This window comes from Plecotus auritus (genome assembly GCF_963455305.1).
Source record: "Plecotus auritus genome assembly, chromosome: 6".
Classification (NCBI taxonomy): Eukaryota; Metazoa; Chordata; class Mammalia; order Chiroptera; family Vespertilionidae; genus Plecotus; species Plecotus auritus.
Window position 1 is genome coordinate 15,417,381 of NC_137773.1, and position 17,565 is coordinate 15,434,945.

Genomic DNA, 17,565 nt, shown 5'->3' on the forward strand with positions numbered 1-17,565 from the left:
CGTCCCATGCACCAAGAGGTCACCAGATCAACTCCTAGTCAGGGCACATGCCTGGGTTGCAGGCTCGATCCCCAGGAGGGGGCATGTAGGAGGCAGCCCATCAATGTGATGTTTTTCTCATTGATGTTTTTCTTTCTTCCTCTCTCCCTTCCTCTGTCTCTAAAGTAAATTTAAAAAAAATGAAAAAGAAAGTTCATCAGTGGCAGAGTTTATATACCTCCCATCCTATGAAAGCATATAACAAGGGTCGTGTAGCCTGAGACATAATGGATGAAGAAAAGGTCTTCAAAGGAGAGGGAGCAGCAAGGGAAAGTCCTAAGGACCAGAGAGGACACAGTTGGCTGGGGACCTAAAGAGATTTGATGTGTCCGCTCTGTCCAATATAGTAGCCACTAGCCACCTAGGGCTATTAACTGTAATAAAACTTCCAACATTGAACATTCAGTTTCTCAGTCACGTTAGCCACAGTTCAAGTGCTCAATAGCCATGCATGGCTCGTCACTGCCATATGGGACCTTGGAGGTACTGGGCTTCTTTATTTTTGTACAAGTCTATTGGAAAATACTAGAGCTCAGGGGGTGTGGGAGGCAAAGCTGGGGATGGGGCCTCATGAAAGGGGCTACAGAGAGATTCGGGGGCCAGGCTGCAAGGTCCCAAGGGGCCAGTGCAGCTCATCGCGAAGTTTGGACTTGGAGCCGAAGGTTTGTCATCTAGGATGCTTGTGCTGCTGTGCTGTGTGGAAACGGATTGACGATTGGAAGGAGAACCAGAGTGGAGGGACGTGATAAGAGGGGTGCCAGTCCAGGTAAGGGGTGAAGATGTGGCCCTGGCTGGGTAGCTCAGTTGGTGAGAGCATCATCCCGATACATGAAGGTTACGGGTTTGATCTGGTCAGGGCACAAAGGAGAATCAGCAATGTATGCATAAATAAGAGGAACAACAAATCCATCTCTCTCTCTCTCTCTCTCTCTCTCTCTCTCTCTCTCTCTCTCTCTCTCTCTCTCTCTCCAATTTTAAAAGAGAGAGAGATAAAGATGACCGAACAGTTACACATTATCTGTTCTCCACCATCCACCATACTCGGCTCAGGAAAAGCGTACAGTCACCACTTGCAGTGGGGACATAGAATCACCCACTCAAAACAGGCCTGATTTCTCAGGAGAGGACACGGAGGTTCATGGTGGTTAAATACACCAGCTTCACAGGCCATGCAGCCAGTTCATTCCAGAACGATGCTTCTAATCCTCGGCTATTAGTTTCAAAACCTGAGATTAGCTTTTATTTTAGTTTTTTTCTCACATCAACTTCCCCCACACCCAGTGAGTCACTCCCTCTAACTGCAATCTCACCCACACTCTGTATTCCGTTCCCTATAAGATGAAGAGAATTATATTTTAGAGCTTTTTTTCTCTCTCAGAGCCAGCTTATTCTATTCCACATTAAGGATAATCACAGCTGGTTGGTTGAGTTCAATGCCAGAACCCGACCTAGATAAAAGTCTTTTGTATGTGATAGTAAATGTGTGAGCTTTTATGAAAATATGTGTGCCTTTGAGGAATTCTTCAGACATCGGGGGAATTTAAACTAGTAATTTATAATAGATTTTCTTGACTAGCGTGATAATTTCCTAATGAAAAGAGTGGGGCTTTATCGCAAACTGTGTGTAGCAGTGAAAATAAACTTTTCTGAGGCTCAGTATTCTCAAGCCTCTAGGTGTAAATTTACCTGTTTATTTTGCTCATTTTTTTCATTTGTTTTTCAAAATAAATCAAACTTTAAAAAACTCCTTAAAACCTTATTTTTGCTTTTTTGGTAACTTCTATTTTGATATAATTTCAAATTTACAGAAAAGTTGCTAGAATAGTACAAAGAATCACTGTGTACACTTCACCTAGACACACCAATTATTAACATTTGACACACTTGCTTATTTTCTTTCAACATATACACACACACGCATGCACAAAATAATTTTTGAACCACTTGAGAATAAGCTGCAGACATAATGCTGCTTTACCCCTGAATATTTTAGTGTGTATTTTCTAATACTTTTAAAAATATTTTTATTGACTTCAGAGAGGAAGGGAGAGGGAGAGATAGAAACATCAATGATGGGGGAGAATCCTTGATTAGCTGCCTCCTGCATGTTGTGGAGCGAACACGAGTAAACGACCACTGGAGTCCAGACCAAATTAAAATCTGGGGAGCCTTTATTAGCCGGCCAGTGACTGCACTGCCTTTCTCCACGCAGGGAGTCCAGAGAGCAGCCCCGACCCTTTGTGCAGGACCGCTTTTAAGCACATTTACCACATCTTGTTTTTGCAGAGCAAGCAATTTAAGACAAAACAGTTTTTCTTAAGTAATGTCAGGGTCATGTTATTGATGACCATGTTATTTACAGGGTCATCCTGTTCTTCAGAAAGCTGATAGTGTTCTATCTTGCAATGCTATTTTGTGAGGTGCAGCTGTGATTCAAGGCTAAGTCGACTAGGAGGAAGCATGCTCAAAAATTTCTACTCTCTAACACCCTACTGGGGATCGAGCCCTGGGCATATGACCTGACCAGGAATCCAAACTGTGACCTCCTGGTTCATAGGTCGACACTTAACCGCTGAGCCACACCAGCTGGGCTAATATTTTTATTTTACATAATACAGTAAATTGATCAAAACAGAAAATTTAGCACTGGGAGAGTATCATTATTCAATCCACAATATCTAATTCAAAAGATTATTCATATTTTACCAAGTACCCCGATAATGTCCTTTCTAGCTATTTACAACTCCTTCCACAACATTCCAGGCAGAATTGAATCCAGGATTATGCATAACATTGAGTCATTAATCTCTTTAGTCTCCTTAAATTGGAAAAATTCCTCATTTTTTTTTTTTTTTTTACTTTCATGGTATATATTTTTGAAGAGAAATAACAATAGATTCTGGATTATGAATAATATAATTATATATAGTACTAGAGGCCTGGTGCATGAAATTCATGCATGGGGGGGCGGGTCCCCTCAGCCACCTGCACCCTCTCCAATCCGGGACCCCTCAGGGGATGTCCAACTGCCGGTTTAGGCCCGATCCCGGGGATTGGGCCTAAACCGGCAGTCAGACATCCCTCTCACAATCTGGGACCACTGGCTCCTAACTACTCACCTACCTGCCTGACTGATCACCTCTAACTGCTTCTGCCTGCCAGCCTAATCATCCCCAACTGCCCCCCCTGCCAGCCTGGTTGCCTCCAACTGCTCCCCCCTGCTGGCCTGGTTGCTCCCAACTGCCCCCCCTGCTGGCCTGGTCACCCCCAACTGCCTCCCCCTGCTGGCCTGGTTGCCCCTCACGGCCCCCCCTACCAGCCTGGTTGCCCCCAACTGCCCTGCCCCCTCCCCTGCCGGCCTGGTCGCCCCACGCAGCCTGCTTGTTCAGTCATTACTGTGAGGGCATCCTGACCAATTTGCATATTACCCTTTTATTAGTATAGATGCTATAGATGATGTAAGAATTCATGAGTCCATATTAATAAATACAAACACAAATAAATAAGAAATAGGGAAAGCTCTTCTTTCAGTAAAATGATAACTGGTAAAAATGTAGAAAAAATAAACAGAATTAGAGAATTCTGTTACATTATAGTAATAATTGATTTAGTCAAGAATTACTATTTTTCCAGTTTATAATTTTTGTTTTTATATTACTTTGTATTAATTTCAGGTGTACAACCTCGTGATTAGACAATTCTATACTTTGCAAAATGTTCCCCCAGGCAAGACTTACTAATGGATAGTAAAATTAGCAAATAAAAGTTTAAGAGAAAAAAGATGTTTATATAGCTTCAAAATATTGCCCCACAAATATGTGATGAATTAGATAGGAAAGGACAATAACTTTACAGAGTATAAACCTGGCAGGTACCCTGTTAACCAAATAGTTAAAGTTAACACACTAATAATGGGATAAGCCATTATCACCTGTTTCTTGGTATGATGCACAACTTCACTTAGGTGGAATTCCTGTTAAAAAATAAATCTATTTGGTTTGGCTCAGTGGATAGAGCATCGGCGTTTGGAATGAAGGGTTCCAGGTACGACTCTAGTCAAGGGCACATGCCCGAGTTGCAGGTTTGATCCCCAGTGTGGGGCGTACAGGAGGCAGCCGATCATCCTTGATGTTTCTATTTCTCTCTCCCTCTTCCTTCCACTCTGAATTCAATAAAAATATACTTTAAAAAATAAATCTATTGCCCTGGCCGGTGATCTCAGTGGTTAGAGCGTCGGCCCCCACACCAAAGGGACCGCTGCCAGTGTTTGATTCCCAGTTAAGGGCTCGTACCTGGGTTGTAGGTGTTATCCCTGCCCGAGTCGGGGCACATTCGGGAGGCAACCAGTCCTTGTGTTGTGTGTTTCTCTCTCTCCCGCTCCAACTTCCCTATCCCCTTCCCTCCCTCTCTCTCTCTAAAAATTAATGGAAAAATATCTTGGGGTGAGCATTAAAACAAACAAACAAACTAAATCCATAGATATATTTATGAGGAAATAGACAAACTCAAACTGAGGGATAGTGTCCGCTTTTTTAAATGACAAACTTGCTCAAATCAAAGGTTGCATCAAAAGTTGCAGTATTGAGGAATACCACTAGACGTCACTGTGGTTTTACAAGTTGCACTCTGACTGTCTGTGATTTAAGCTGATAATTTCTTGGCTAAAATAATTTCAGTGCCCTTTGTAAGATTTTTGCCCAACCACATTGGACCCACTATTGGTTTTCTTTGCTTTTTCACCTGTACTCTAATTTATCTAATGTTTATCTTTAAGCTGACTCTGTTGTTTTTTTTTAAGGAAATAAATTTATAGGTGGATAACAAATGGAAACCAGTTCCACTTGCCATAGATGGAAGGTAACCGCAAAAATAAATGTAACAAAAACAACCTCATATAATTAAATTGGAGCTAGATACTAGTGTCTGCCAAAGACTCAGAGCCTGCGGCCTGACTTTTTATTTTATTTTTAAAGAGAAGTGTTAAAGAGAAGTTGAAGACAGACTAACCCTGCCACTTTCCCCCTGATGTAAGCAGAAGAATTGAGACTGAGAGCAGAAGACCTTTCTGTCCATGCTGTTCAGTATATTTAAGTCTGTATCCACAAAACCTACCACAATACTTCATATACCATCACCAGTCCCTGCTTTCATAAGCTGTTCTAAGTTGTATTATTCCCTCTCACCCTCCCTTTCTTCCTTTCATTCTTTTCTGTTTTTCTTTAACTCTTGCTTCTTCACTATTCCTAACAGACCAGAAATAATGTAGAAATCATACACTATTAATCTTTTTCTTCTATCTATAGTTAAGCTTTCGTTTTATTTTGCTATCCCTTTCAGTTTAGTATCCGTTTAACTGGCTTTCGTGTTTATTTAAATCTGCTTTTATATTCAGTCTTCTACCATTTAAACCGCTCACTCCCTTTTAAACAGAGGAGATGATATATATCCCTGTGCTGTCAACGTCGAAGCAATTATATGCCACCAAATGACTTGTGATTTGGCATCTTCTCCTGATAAAGGCTTGTGATAGATAGGATGTGGCAGAGGTCAGGAATTCTGCTGAGTACAACCTGAGGGGATGCTTCAAATTGCTTGAGCTTTATCCAAATCCCCCAGGACACAATCAGAAAACTGGTCCCCTTCAATTTTGGTGCAGAGGGTTTTCTTCTTCCTTCTTCACAGAGATTCAGAGTGAAGACATCGGAGGCTGAACCATCTAATTGCAAGCTTTACTCCTTCACATTAGTGTAGCTTTTTCCTGCTTTGTATAATTTGTTATAATTACTAATTTGCTGGCCACAACTAGGGGATTTTATAGGAGCCGAGACAATTTTTTAGCGACCCGATGTTACTAAATAATTTGAAAAGGGGAAGGCCAAGAATTTACATCAAACATGTTTTGTTTTGTTAATGCCTGAGTTGCAATTTAGGAAAACCATTATAAGGCAAGAAAATCAGGAAATGTGTGAAGATCATTATTCCAATTATTTTCTGCATTATAGTTATTCTTCCTATAGTTTCCTTTTCTCGGTAAGATGGATTTACTATGCCATTAGGAGCTCCAAACCTGAGAGGTCAGCTTCACTGGTCAACAAAACAGAATGCTTTTCATCTTGCATGGTGCCCTGTTCCTATCTGCAAGAAAACTACCTAAAGTGATTTCAGAAGAAATTTCCATGACATGGTTGATAATGAATCAATGGAAACTTTTTTTCTCTACACCAAATTCTGTAAAACTATACTCTTGCGACTCACCCACCCCAATTCAGAGTAAGAACCCCTGGGGTTTTTTTTTTTGTTGTTGTTGTTTGTTTGTTTTCTTTTCTTTTCTCAATGTTCATCCCTGTAAGTATGCTGAGATTCAAACCAGGGTGAGCAGATAAAAGATTTTATGAAATCCACTAAATACAGTAATAAAAATCAAATACAAAGCATGATTGTTTTGTGAGGGTTTTTTTTTTTTTTGTGAGAGAAATATTTGAGGTTTGCTAGAGAATTCTTTGGATTTCCCTTAGCCCTATTTTACTGGTGCTTAGTGTTTATGGTTCCATTACTCACTTTATGTTTATAGATTCCAGGCCCCCAGCATTCACTCAATTGCTTTATTATATGTTGACATTGGTCTTAATGAAGGATGGTTCTTTGGCAGAGCCTCCTTCCAAGGTTTGCTGAATATCACCAGTCAGTGAGCCCATTTCTGGAACTATATCCCAAGTATGTCCCCAGGGTTGCAAATTATACTTTATTTCATTGTTTCAAAGTGTGTAGAGCCAACATGTCTGTTTGAGATACTGAGCCAAGTATTGTCTTCCCAGCACATCTATAACTATTGATTCCTATGAGGGAGGCCTAATTATATTTGTGCTTATCTTAGGACTACAGCATCGAAAGAGGCCTTAAAGATCTCTCATCCCATCTAGTGCTCGGGTCCCCATTGAATCAGCCTTCTGTGATGCAAGTAATAAAAACCAACGCTGGGCAAGTTAAACCAAAAAGGGTATATATTTTATTAATAAAGGGTGGCTCATGAATAGAACAAGCAAACAAAAAAAAACAGCCCAAGAACCAGACTCTGCAGGGTCAGAAACCACATTCACTGGGTTTTAGGTAATAGTTCCTAATGGGCAACGTCTTTAGGAGTTACCCAGTGGTGACTTCAAGGGGATATTTGGGGGAGCTTTTAACACCCCCCCAAAAAAAAACACCCCAATTCTTAGTCTAGGCAGGTGAAGTTTCTTATCCTTTTTCAAAATGCTTTGCTATAGAATCCCAGCCAGCCCTCTCCCTTCTACACAGAAATAGTAAGGCTGGTACTGAAACAACCACGAGGGGGCATTCGGTTCGCATTTTCCCCAGCTCCATCCCCGAACCGCTGCGGAGAAGAGGGTTCTGAGGGAGGAAGCCCACTTGACTCGCTCTAAGTCATGATGTGACCACTCTTTGTCCAGGGTTATTGTGAAGTCTCAAGGCTGCCACAATAGGGGAGAGATCATTCCCCATAGGAAGGTAGGAGGCTCTTTTTCAAGAAAGGAGGAATGACCAGAAAACACATGTTCGCTGAACTTGCGGACGCCTCAAGTAGCTCTTGATGAGGGACTTGAACCAATGGTAGCGTTATGGAGGGCTGCCAAACCTATTTTCAAAAGAGAGTGGGATAGATTTTTTTTAAATCTTGAGCCATTTTAAAAAGCTTTATTAGGGTATAATTTATATGTAATAAATTGTATATGTTTACAGTGTAGTATGTGATAAGTTTTGAATACATATGTACCTGTGAAACCATATCTATAATAGATACCATATATATACAGGGTGTCCTCCAAAAATGTATACAGACTTTTTTTCTGGTAGCTCAATTGATGTTTCTTTTTTTTTTTTTTCATATTTAACCCATTGGAATTAATAACTTTTCAAAGTGTGTACACATTTTTGGGGGGACTATATATATATCTGTATTGTATATATACATATATACACCTATATAAACACACACATATATAATAGATTGTTTAAGAAGTGGTTATAAAGTGAACTTTTGTTAACCACCACCCAGGTGAAGAAATGGCATGGTATTGGCACCCCAGAAATCATCCCTGTACTTTATCCATTTCCAACCACAACCCCTTTCTCCTCAATGAGTTAACTACTGTTCTCGTGTGATAATCATTTACTTGTGTTTCTTCATAGTATTACTCATCCCTAGACCAGGTATTTTGGTCTTGCCCGAACTTAGAACTAAATATGGATGGAATGATACTGGATGACTCCTTTGCACCTTGATTATTTTGCTCAAGGTTATGTGTTTAGGCTTCTAACTTCTGGCATGATGGAGTGAGAAGGTTGACAAATATCATCCTTAAGTTGGTCAAAACTTCAAAAACAACCATATCAGTGCTCTGAAAATTTACCTAAAGCATACCACTAACTGTTGTCTTTTAATAGGCAGAGAGTTTCCATTTTAGGAGATGAAAGATCGGTTGCACAACAATGTGAATATATTTAACACAACTGAACTGTACACACTTAAACATGGTTAAGATGATAAATTTTATGTTGTGTATATTTTATCACAATTTTTAAAAGGAGGGAAAAGCCTGCTTGGAGAGTGAGCTTTCAACACTTGTCACTACACCTCTATAAACACAATGTACCCCCAATTTTTTCTTTAAAAATATAAGTACAGAAATTGAACTAGCAATTAAAACTATTATCACAGAGAGAAAAGTCCAGCAGATGATTTTTTATTGGTAAATTCTAGCAAATATTTAAAGAAGAAATCATATTGACCCTTCACAAACTTTTAAAAAAATATGTAGCAGGAAAAAAACTTGTAAACTCATTTTGTAAGGCTACTATTATCCTGTTACCAAAACTAGACAAAGATCTCATTAAAAAGAAAGTCCATGAATCTTCAGAGGGAAGGCAGGGGAGGGTATGGGGGGGGAGTAAGAGATCAACCAAAGGACTTGTATGCATGCATATAAGCATAACCAATGGACATGGACACTAGGGGGGTGAGGGCATGTGCCAGGGAGTGGGGTGGCCAATGAGAAAAAAAGGAGACATATGTAATACTATATGTAATACTTTAAACAATGAAGAATTTTTAAAAATAAAAAGAAAGAAAGAAAGAAAGAAAACTACAGAGCAATTTTCCTCAGGAACAGAGATATATTTTTTAAAAAAGTGTTTATTTATTGGTTTTTATTTGTTGTTCCACCTATTTATACATTCACTGGTTGCTTCTTGCATGTGCCCTGACCAGGGATCGAACCCGCAGCCTTTTCATATTGGGATGATGCTCCAACCAACTGAACCACCCAGCCAGGGCTGTAGAACTAAGTTTAAAGTACTACTACATTTTTAAAAATGCAAATTATGAAACATTTTGGTCTGAAGGTATAATTATACTCTTACGGTCCTGAGCTTACCTATTGTCCTGAACTTCCGTGCTGATGTGGCCCACACATTTCAAAATCCGGTCTCTATTCTGTTTTTAATCCTATATGCCTTTTGAAGGGCAAAGTTTATCACACAAGAAAATATTTTCTTTTTTCTTACTCAAACAACACACATATTCATGCCATTTAATTTCAGAGCATAAGTAATGAGTTCACTGTTCTTCATTCTCTAAAAAGTCAAGTGAGGTAAGAATAATGGCTGTAAAATACATATGACAGAAGTTATTTCCTTTCCCTGTGGTTTCCAACAGCAAGGACGATGGAGTCAGAGTAGGCAATGAGTGTACCGGCCGGCATGGCTCAGTGGTTGAAGCATAAACCTATGAATCAGAAAGTCATGGTTCGATTCCCAGTCAGGGCACATTGCCCGGGTTGCAGGCTCGATCTCCAGTGTGGTGTGTGCAAAAGGCAGCTAATCAATGATTCTCTCTCATCATTGATATTTCTCTCTCTCTCCCTTCCTCTCTAATAAACATATTTTTAAAAATATATTTATCCATAAAAATATATATTTTTAAAAAGAGTAGGCAATGAGTGAACATCACATGGGCTTTTCCAGGGACCAGGGTACTGATGTTGTTTCCTCAATTTGTGTGAGAAGCCAGAAGAAACCTGCCCCTGCCCCTGACTCCATAGGTTCTTGATGACCCACCTCCAATTCCAGAGCCTTGAGGTTCTGAGTGACAGAACCTCAGGAATAGCTGACTCCAGTCATTGGGGTGGTTCTTCCACATTGATTTTGCACATATGCTCAGAGTAGGGGCATGGCCTCTGTGGATGGCTGAGATTGAATGTTGTCTTCACCACTTATTGCCTTTGGGACTACTCCAAACTCTCACCCTCCTGTGCCTCAGTTTTCTCAATGGTTAGAGGAGGGAAAAGGACTGTTTTCACATCACAGACTTGCTGTGAGGAATACATGAGGTCATAAGTGGGAAGGATTCTGTCATTGGCATCTAAAAAGTGCTCAATAAATGTTGGATATTAATCTTCAGACTTGAGGAACAGTAGGCACATATTTGGTTAACTCACCTGGGGAGAGTAATATTCTTGAGAGAGAGTCTTGAATGTAGTTCAGAAATAATTAAATGCCTTCCTTGATTGAAATAGAAAGGCAATTAAGACAATGCAGCTTTTTTCTCTATGTTATCTAGGACATATTTTTCTCATTTCCTCCTGTAATGGGAAAATTTGAAGCTCGCACAGAATGGTGAAAAATTACTCATCTTGAGGTTAATTGTTCCCCAACAAATACATTTCAAATAGGGAAGGTGGGAAAGATTCCGGAGGTGTTGGAAGCCAACCAGTAGCATCCTGTTTGGGACGCGGGCAGGCCTAGGTGTCCTGTGTTGCCAGCATATGATTTTGGAAAAATTCTTTAACCCTTCTGGGTTTCAGGCTCCTTGACTATAAGTTAGGGGTAAAAAGTGGCAAACTGCAGTGGTGATATTGGCAGTTTTACAGGTGACAGGCTATAGGAGGACTCTTCCATTGTAGCTGAGCAACAATCCAAAACTTTGCAATAGATCCTGGGGAATTACTATAAAAGGGAGTTACCTGTTTACATAAAATGAGCCAGTTAAACAAGCTCCAGTCATGTTAGCCAAGCAAACTGTCTCCCAAATGTGTGTCTCTGATTATCTGGAATGGGGCACAGAACAACCCAGATATGTGTCAAGGTACAGGGTGGTGGGATGGAGAGAGAGAACAAGGACCACTTAGAATGTCGTAGATGTTGCATTCATTAATTTCTCCACACACATAATTATTTACTGATAGTGTTTTATTTATTTAATTAACAATATGCACTGGGAAGGCTCTATGAGAGAACCTGTGGGAACATTTCAAGGGGAAGGAGAAAAGAGCCTCGGATTGCCTGGGGTCAAGTTCATCCACAGTCACGTCCTCTTGATGACCTCCTCCAACAATATCAGAGCAGGCTAATGCCAAAATAACCCTAAAATCTCAGTGACCTCACATGATAGAAGTTTAGTTGTTGCTTGTAAAAAGTCCGTTTCCTCATGCAGTCATTGAGTGACCCAGATTCCTTCCACCCTGTGATTCTGATACATCCTAGAGCAGGGGGGTTAGCCAACTATGGTTCATGGGCCCAATTTGACCTACTATTCTTGTAAAAAAAAATTTGTGTGTAAATTAAGTTTTATTGGAACACAGCCACACTCATTTATTACGTATCACTTGGGCTTTGTAGCTCCTCTGACGCTTACAATGGCAGAGTGGAGAACTTGCGACAGACTCTATGGCCCATGAACCCTAAAATATCAACTATCAGACTTTTCACAGGAAAAGTTTGCTAAGCTCTAGAGCATTGGGTCTTATCTTGGATTCTCTGATTCAGCCCACAGAGGGAGAAGAAGAGTGGAAGATTTATGAACTATGTCTTCCATCAATTCCATCTGCGGGTTTTTTGTTTTTGTTTTTTGTCAGATCTCAGTCATGTAGCCTACCTAGCTGCTAGGGAAGCTGAGAAATTCAGCTTAGCAATGGCCCAGAAGGAAAACACATAGAAGTCCTCCATAGACAGGTACTGCACTAGATTCTTCCACTCATTCTATCCTCTGTGTTCTTCAAAACAACTGTTTAAGATAAGTACAGTACTACTGTGCAAATGAGGTACCTGAGGTTCAGAGAGGTCAAACAACTTGCCTCAAGGTTGCCCAGCATCAGAATAGTAGGAGTGAGGATTTGATAGTCAGAATATGTTGTTCTGAAGCCTGTGCTATTCTTTCTGAAAAAAATTTAAATTGTGGTAAAATATACAGAAAATGTGCCATTTAAACCATTTTAAGTGTATAGTTCTGTGGCATATGATATATATATGTGTGTGTGTATGTGTGTGTGTGTGTGTGTGTATATATATATATATATATATGTATATATATATACACACACACACACACACACATACACACACACTAGAGGCCCAGTGCACAAAATTTGTGCAAGGGGGAGGAGTGTCCCTCAGCCCGGCCTGCACCCTCTTGCAATCTAAGACCCCTTGGGTAGGGTCCCTAGGCCTGCCCAGTGATCAGGGCCTATTGGGGCTTTCCTGCCCCCCAGCTGCTGGCAGCTGGCCCCGCCCCCGCCGCTGCCACTGCTTGCCATCTGTGCAGCACTGCCCCCCCCCCTCCTGCCACCGGTTGCCTCCCTCTGCAGGCGACAGGTGTGGGGTGCGATTGCTTGGTTGGCCTGGGCCTCCCTCTTTGGGGCAATCGATCACAGAGCCCCTCCATTGATTGCCCTGCAGAGGGTGACCTGGGCCTCCCTCTGTGGGGTGATCGTGGGGCAATGGCTGGGCCCCATGACCAATTGCATTGCACCCACCTTGGCTGGCCTGACACCAGTACGTGTCATAGCATGGTTGTCTGGACGGTTGTTCTGCTGTTTGGTCGTTCGGTCGATTTGCATATTATGCTTTTATTATTATGGACTTAATATATGAATATATTTTTATTGATTTTAGAGACAGAGAGGAAGAGAGAGAGAGAGAGAGAGAGAGAGAGAGAGAGAGAGAGAGAGAAACATCAGTGTGAAAAATAAACATCTTGGCTGTCTCTCACACTGGGGATTGAGCCCCCAACTTGGGCATATGCCCTGACTGGGAATACATTCCGACACCTTTCATTGCATGGGACGAAGCTCAAACAACCGAGCCACACCGGCCAGTGCTGAAATATATTTTTGAAAGTGGAAGATTCCTAGATTTTGATAGAAATGTGAAAGCGTAGGGCTTTCACTGCAATGATTGTCTTAAAAAGTTAAACATAGTCAGGCTTAAAACTGAATGCTAACACAAAGTTTCCAAGCTCCAATTTCAGTCAATGTTTATTGGTGCCAACAGTGGGCTGATTACAAAGGGACAGAGGTTGATTTGATAGTAAAATGACTCATTTAAGCTTTCCCTATAATATATTATTAAGGAATGCTTTTCAGTCATTCAGAAAATGGTAGGACAATTGAGACATCACCCAGGACATAATTTTATAGACATGCCATGCTCCAATTAACCTATTTTATTGAATTCAGAACCATGTTGATGTTTGAGTGGCAATTTAGTTTCCACAAAACAATGGCATCCAGCACATTTTATTATTGTTCATTTATAAATCTTTGGTGTTGTGGCATTTTTCTTTTCCATTAACTTTGAAATTGGGTTTCACAGTTGTTTAAGTGTTATATGCATAAAGATTGTATTCCTAGTTTTATGCTATGCATATTTAAGAAGATAGTAAAATTAATTTAAATAAAAACATGAGAGAGCCAGGGAAATTTTTCTCTTTAAAAGGTGTGTGTATAAGACTCAAGTTTACAAGAGTCCACCCCACAAAGATAGTTCCCTTTTACAAAACACTGAAATTTGAATTAGGAAACTGTACCGGTCAGGACAGACTAAGTTAAGCTGCTGTAACAAGCAACCCCTAGATTCTAGTGGCTTAACCCACTTGCTTGCATTAAATCAGTTGCAGATGGGTAAATAGCTCTGCTTATCATGATCCTGATAGCAGGACCCAAACTGATGGATCTATCTCCAGTAATATTTCTGGCTTAGGGGAGCAAGTACTCTGGGGGTTTTCTGACCTTGAAGTAAAATGCTCTGGCTCAAGAAAGTCTGATGACCACACCTAACTTCAGGAAGAGGACTACAGTCTTTTTGGGTGCCCAGAAGAGAGAGAAACCAGTTGACAGCTATAATGTCTGCAACAAGAAGTACCCTGCATCTTTCTATAAAGGAGTGCCCTATGGCCTGGTTTTGACACTTTCTATTTCCTAGTAAAGTTGCAGAGAGCTTTCTTAATTTCACAGGAGTCTGTGGCTCCTGGGTTATAGCCAAACCCTGCTGCTTACCAGCCCCATGGCATAGGCAGCTCTAAACCTCAGCTCCTCCCCTGTGAAATGGGGGTGGGGGAAGTGGTGGGAAGATGTCTGTTGCACTGTTTGTTGAGAAGAGTCAAAGTAATGACTGGTGAAACCTCTTCATCAGTTGTAAATTATTATCTAGATGAAGGAAGTAGTATTATTCCTGGCAATCAGTCATGCCATGTGAAGGAGAAAGAACACATAATAATGATTTCACCCCACAGCACTTGTCACACAATCAATATTGTCTCACAAAACTTTCCCAGAAATTCACAAGAAATTTCCTTTGGTGATCAGATAATGAAACCCGAAGAGAGTGGTTCTCCAATAAAAAAGCAAAAATTTCCTCTTGGTTGGAAAATGACAAAGCATTTTACATGACCCTAAATCTATATGGCCCACTTTTCTAGCAGATTTCCACATTCAAAAAAAAAAAAAAAAAAATGAGGTTGAAGAAAAGAAGTACTATCTATCTTGCCTAAGAAACATTTTTTAAAAAGTTGGGATCTGTGTGGAAAAATTAAAAATGTTTTACTAAAGAGTGCTGAGGATAGAAACACAGGGAGAGTCTTATATGGTAGGATTGGCTCCTGAAACTGCTATCACCCAAATATCCCAGAGTTCTGGCTTTGTAGAGAGAACTGAATGGCACTCTGGTTTTGCCTAACACTCCTGTTTTCCAGATGAAGTAAGGTCTAGCCTAACACATGTTCCTTAAGCACAAGTTGGTTAGCCAAGTGTTCTTCCCTTCCACCAACCTGAAATTATAGAAATGAACACAATGGAGGAAGAAGTGTTTCTTCCACATAACTGTGAATCTGATCCGAGCCTATGAAATTCCCTTCACTGTGCACCTGCAAAGCGGGCAAAGGGCTCCCTGGACATTCTTGAAGATGGTCCAGCAATGATTTTGACAACCCTTCTCAGCATTTCTAAAATTCCGTTGTTTTCCCCATTTCAGAGTTTTCTAAATAGTGCTTTTGACTCTCAGGAAATGTATGAATTAAATAAGAAAACAAGAAACAGATTTCAGATGGAGTAACTTCATTCTTTGATTGTTCTACTTAATTAGATGTGGAAGCCTACATTGTACTCTAGGAGAAGAATTCTCACACTGTCCCCCAAAAAGAAAGGAAAGATGTGTTGCCTTCCTACGCGTATTTGTCAGGAGAGGCTGGATTTGCTCTGGGATTTACAGTAACGAAAGATGATTTCCCATTCATGCGAAAAGTCCACCGTGGGCTCAAAGGGTCTCCACTCCGCATTAGCTTTGCAAAGAGTGGCAGGGGGAGGAAACTGCGTCTGGGGGTCACCTGCATCTGTGGCACAGGTGCTTTTAAAGCTCCTGCCTATAAATAATGCATATTACTTCTGCTAATTTCTCATTTGTCAAAGCAAATCACAGGGTCACATCTAAATGCAGGGAGGTCAGAATACTTCCATTTTACTATGCACCTGGAAGAAGAAAAATTGATTTTGATGAACATCTCTGATGACTACCATACTAGGAATAAAAGAAAAAAAACAGACCCCTCCCCCAAATGACAAAAAGCCAGTGTCTACTACCAGCAATATGAATAAAAGCCCAAATCAGGATAATAAAATATCTGTCAACTCTACAATAAAGTCATTTAACACATTACTTTGCTGCAGCTAAAGTTTTCTGAATTTGTTTCTTCCTACAAGAGTATTGCATAGAACGAGCAGCAGGTACAAATGAAGTAAACCAAATTGGGGCTGGCTGAGATGAAGTTTCTAGAAAGTCATTATGGGCCAACTAAATAGGGAGGCACACTTATGCTTTCTGTAGATTTTATTAGACTCATTTCTCTGAGGAGAAATAGCTTCTTTATGACAGGACCATGCTAGTCAACAGCCTTTCTGAAATAATTTGATAGTAGGAAAGTTATACCCTGATCCAAAGAAGAGTTTGTTTTCATTTAAATTGCTAATAGGAGTAATTGTTTAATGGGTCATTCTAAAAAGAGACACTTGCCCATCCAGTGTGGCTAGGTGGTTGAGCGGCTGACCCAAGAACCAGGAGGTTGCTGGTTAGATTCGGGGTGAGGCACCTGCTGGGTTGCCAGCTTGATCCCCGGTGGGGAAGCGGGGTGGGGTCGGGGGGGGGGGAGCAGACAGACGTACAGGAGGCAGCCGGTCTATGTTTCTGTCTTTCTGTCCCTCTTCCTTCCTCTCTCTGAAATCAATAAAAACATATTTAAAAAATAAAAAAGGCCGTGAACCTTTAAAACTTAGCCTTTTGGGGAGATGTCTGGAATATGTTTAAACAACCCTCATTTGTTTCTTTTATTTGGGTACAATCATTTGCTTAGATACATATTTTTAAACTTTTTGTATATTACCAGCAACAAAGTGTTTCAAGTGGGGAAAACGCAAACTAGCTCAGAATGTCCCCTAAATTAAAAAATAGAGTTTTGTACTTTCCAGAATAATAAGCATTTTTTATAGTCTTTCTTTAAATCTTTCTTGGTATAAATCTACAAAGCAGGAGGAAAGGGTGAGAGTCAATGTCCACTGATTGACCGTTTAATTATATCATCTCCCCCCGCACTCGCCCCTTAAAATTTTATAACAGAGCAAGGTTAACATGAACATGCCAAACACAATAAACCTACTTTATTAGATATTTTATGTCCAAGATGAAAATGAAGACATAACAGTGAGATCATTTTATACAGAGGTACAGTGAATTCCATGTGAGTAGGGGAAAGTCAATTTTGTGTTTTGTGCTTTAGTTTTTAAAGCTATCATTAATAATGGTATCATAGTAAAATTTTATTGAGCATTGACCACAGTATGAGGGACCATATCAAGTACTTTGCAATTATTCCTCATTAAATCCTCACAGCAAACTTTCTTTCACAAATGAGGAAATTGAGGAGGAAGTGCCTTGACCAAGGTCATCTAGCTAGTGAGTAAAGGAATACTCTTTGGGGGTAAATCATTATAGTAACATTTCAGTTAAGGTATCTGATAACTGCAGTATGTTTATAGCCCAACTCTCTCAGAGAAGAAGGATTTAAATCTGGAAGTGGTTCGTTTATTCATAAGTATACGAATGCCCACTCTGTGCCTGGTCCTAAACTCCATGCATATGGAGCTGAATAAGTCTGCAAGGCGCAGAAGTCCAGAAAAGTGGGCTCTAGCATCAGACAAACAGACGTGG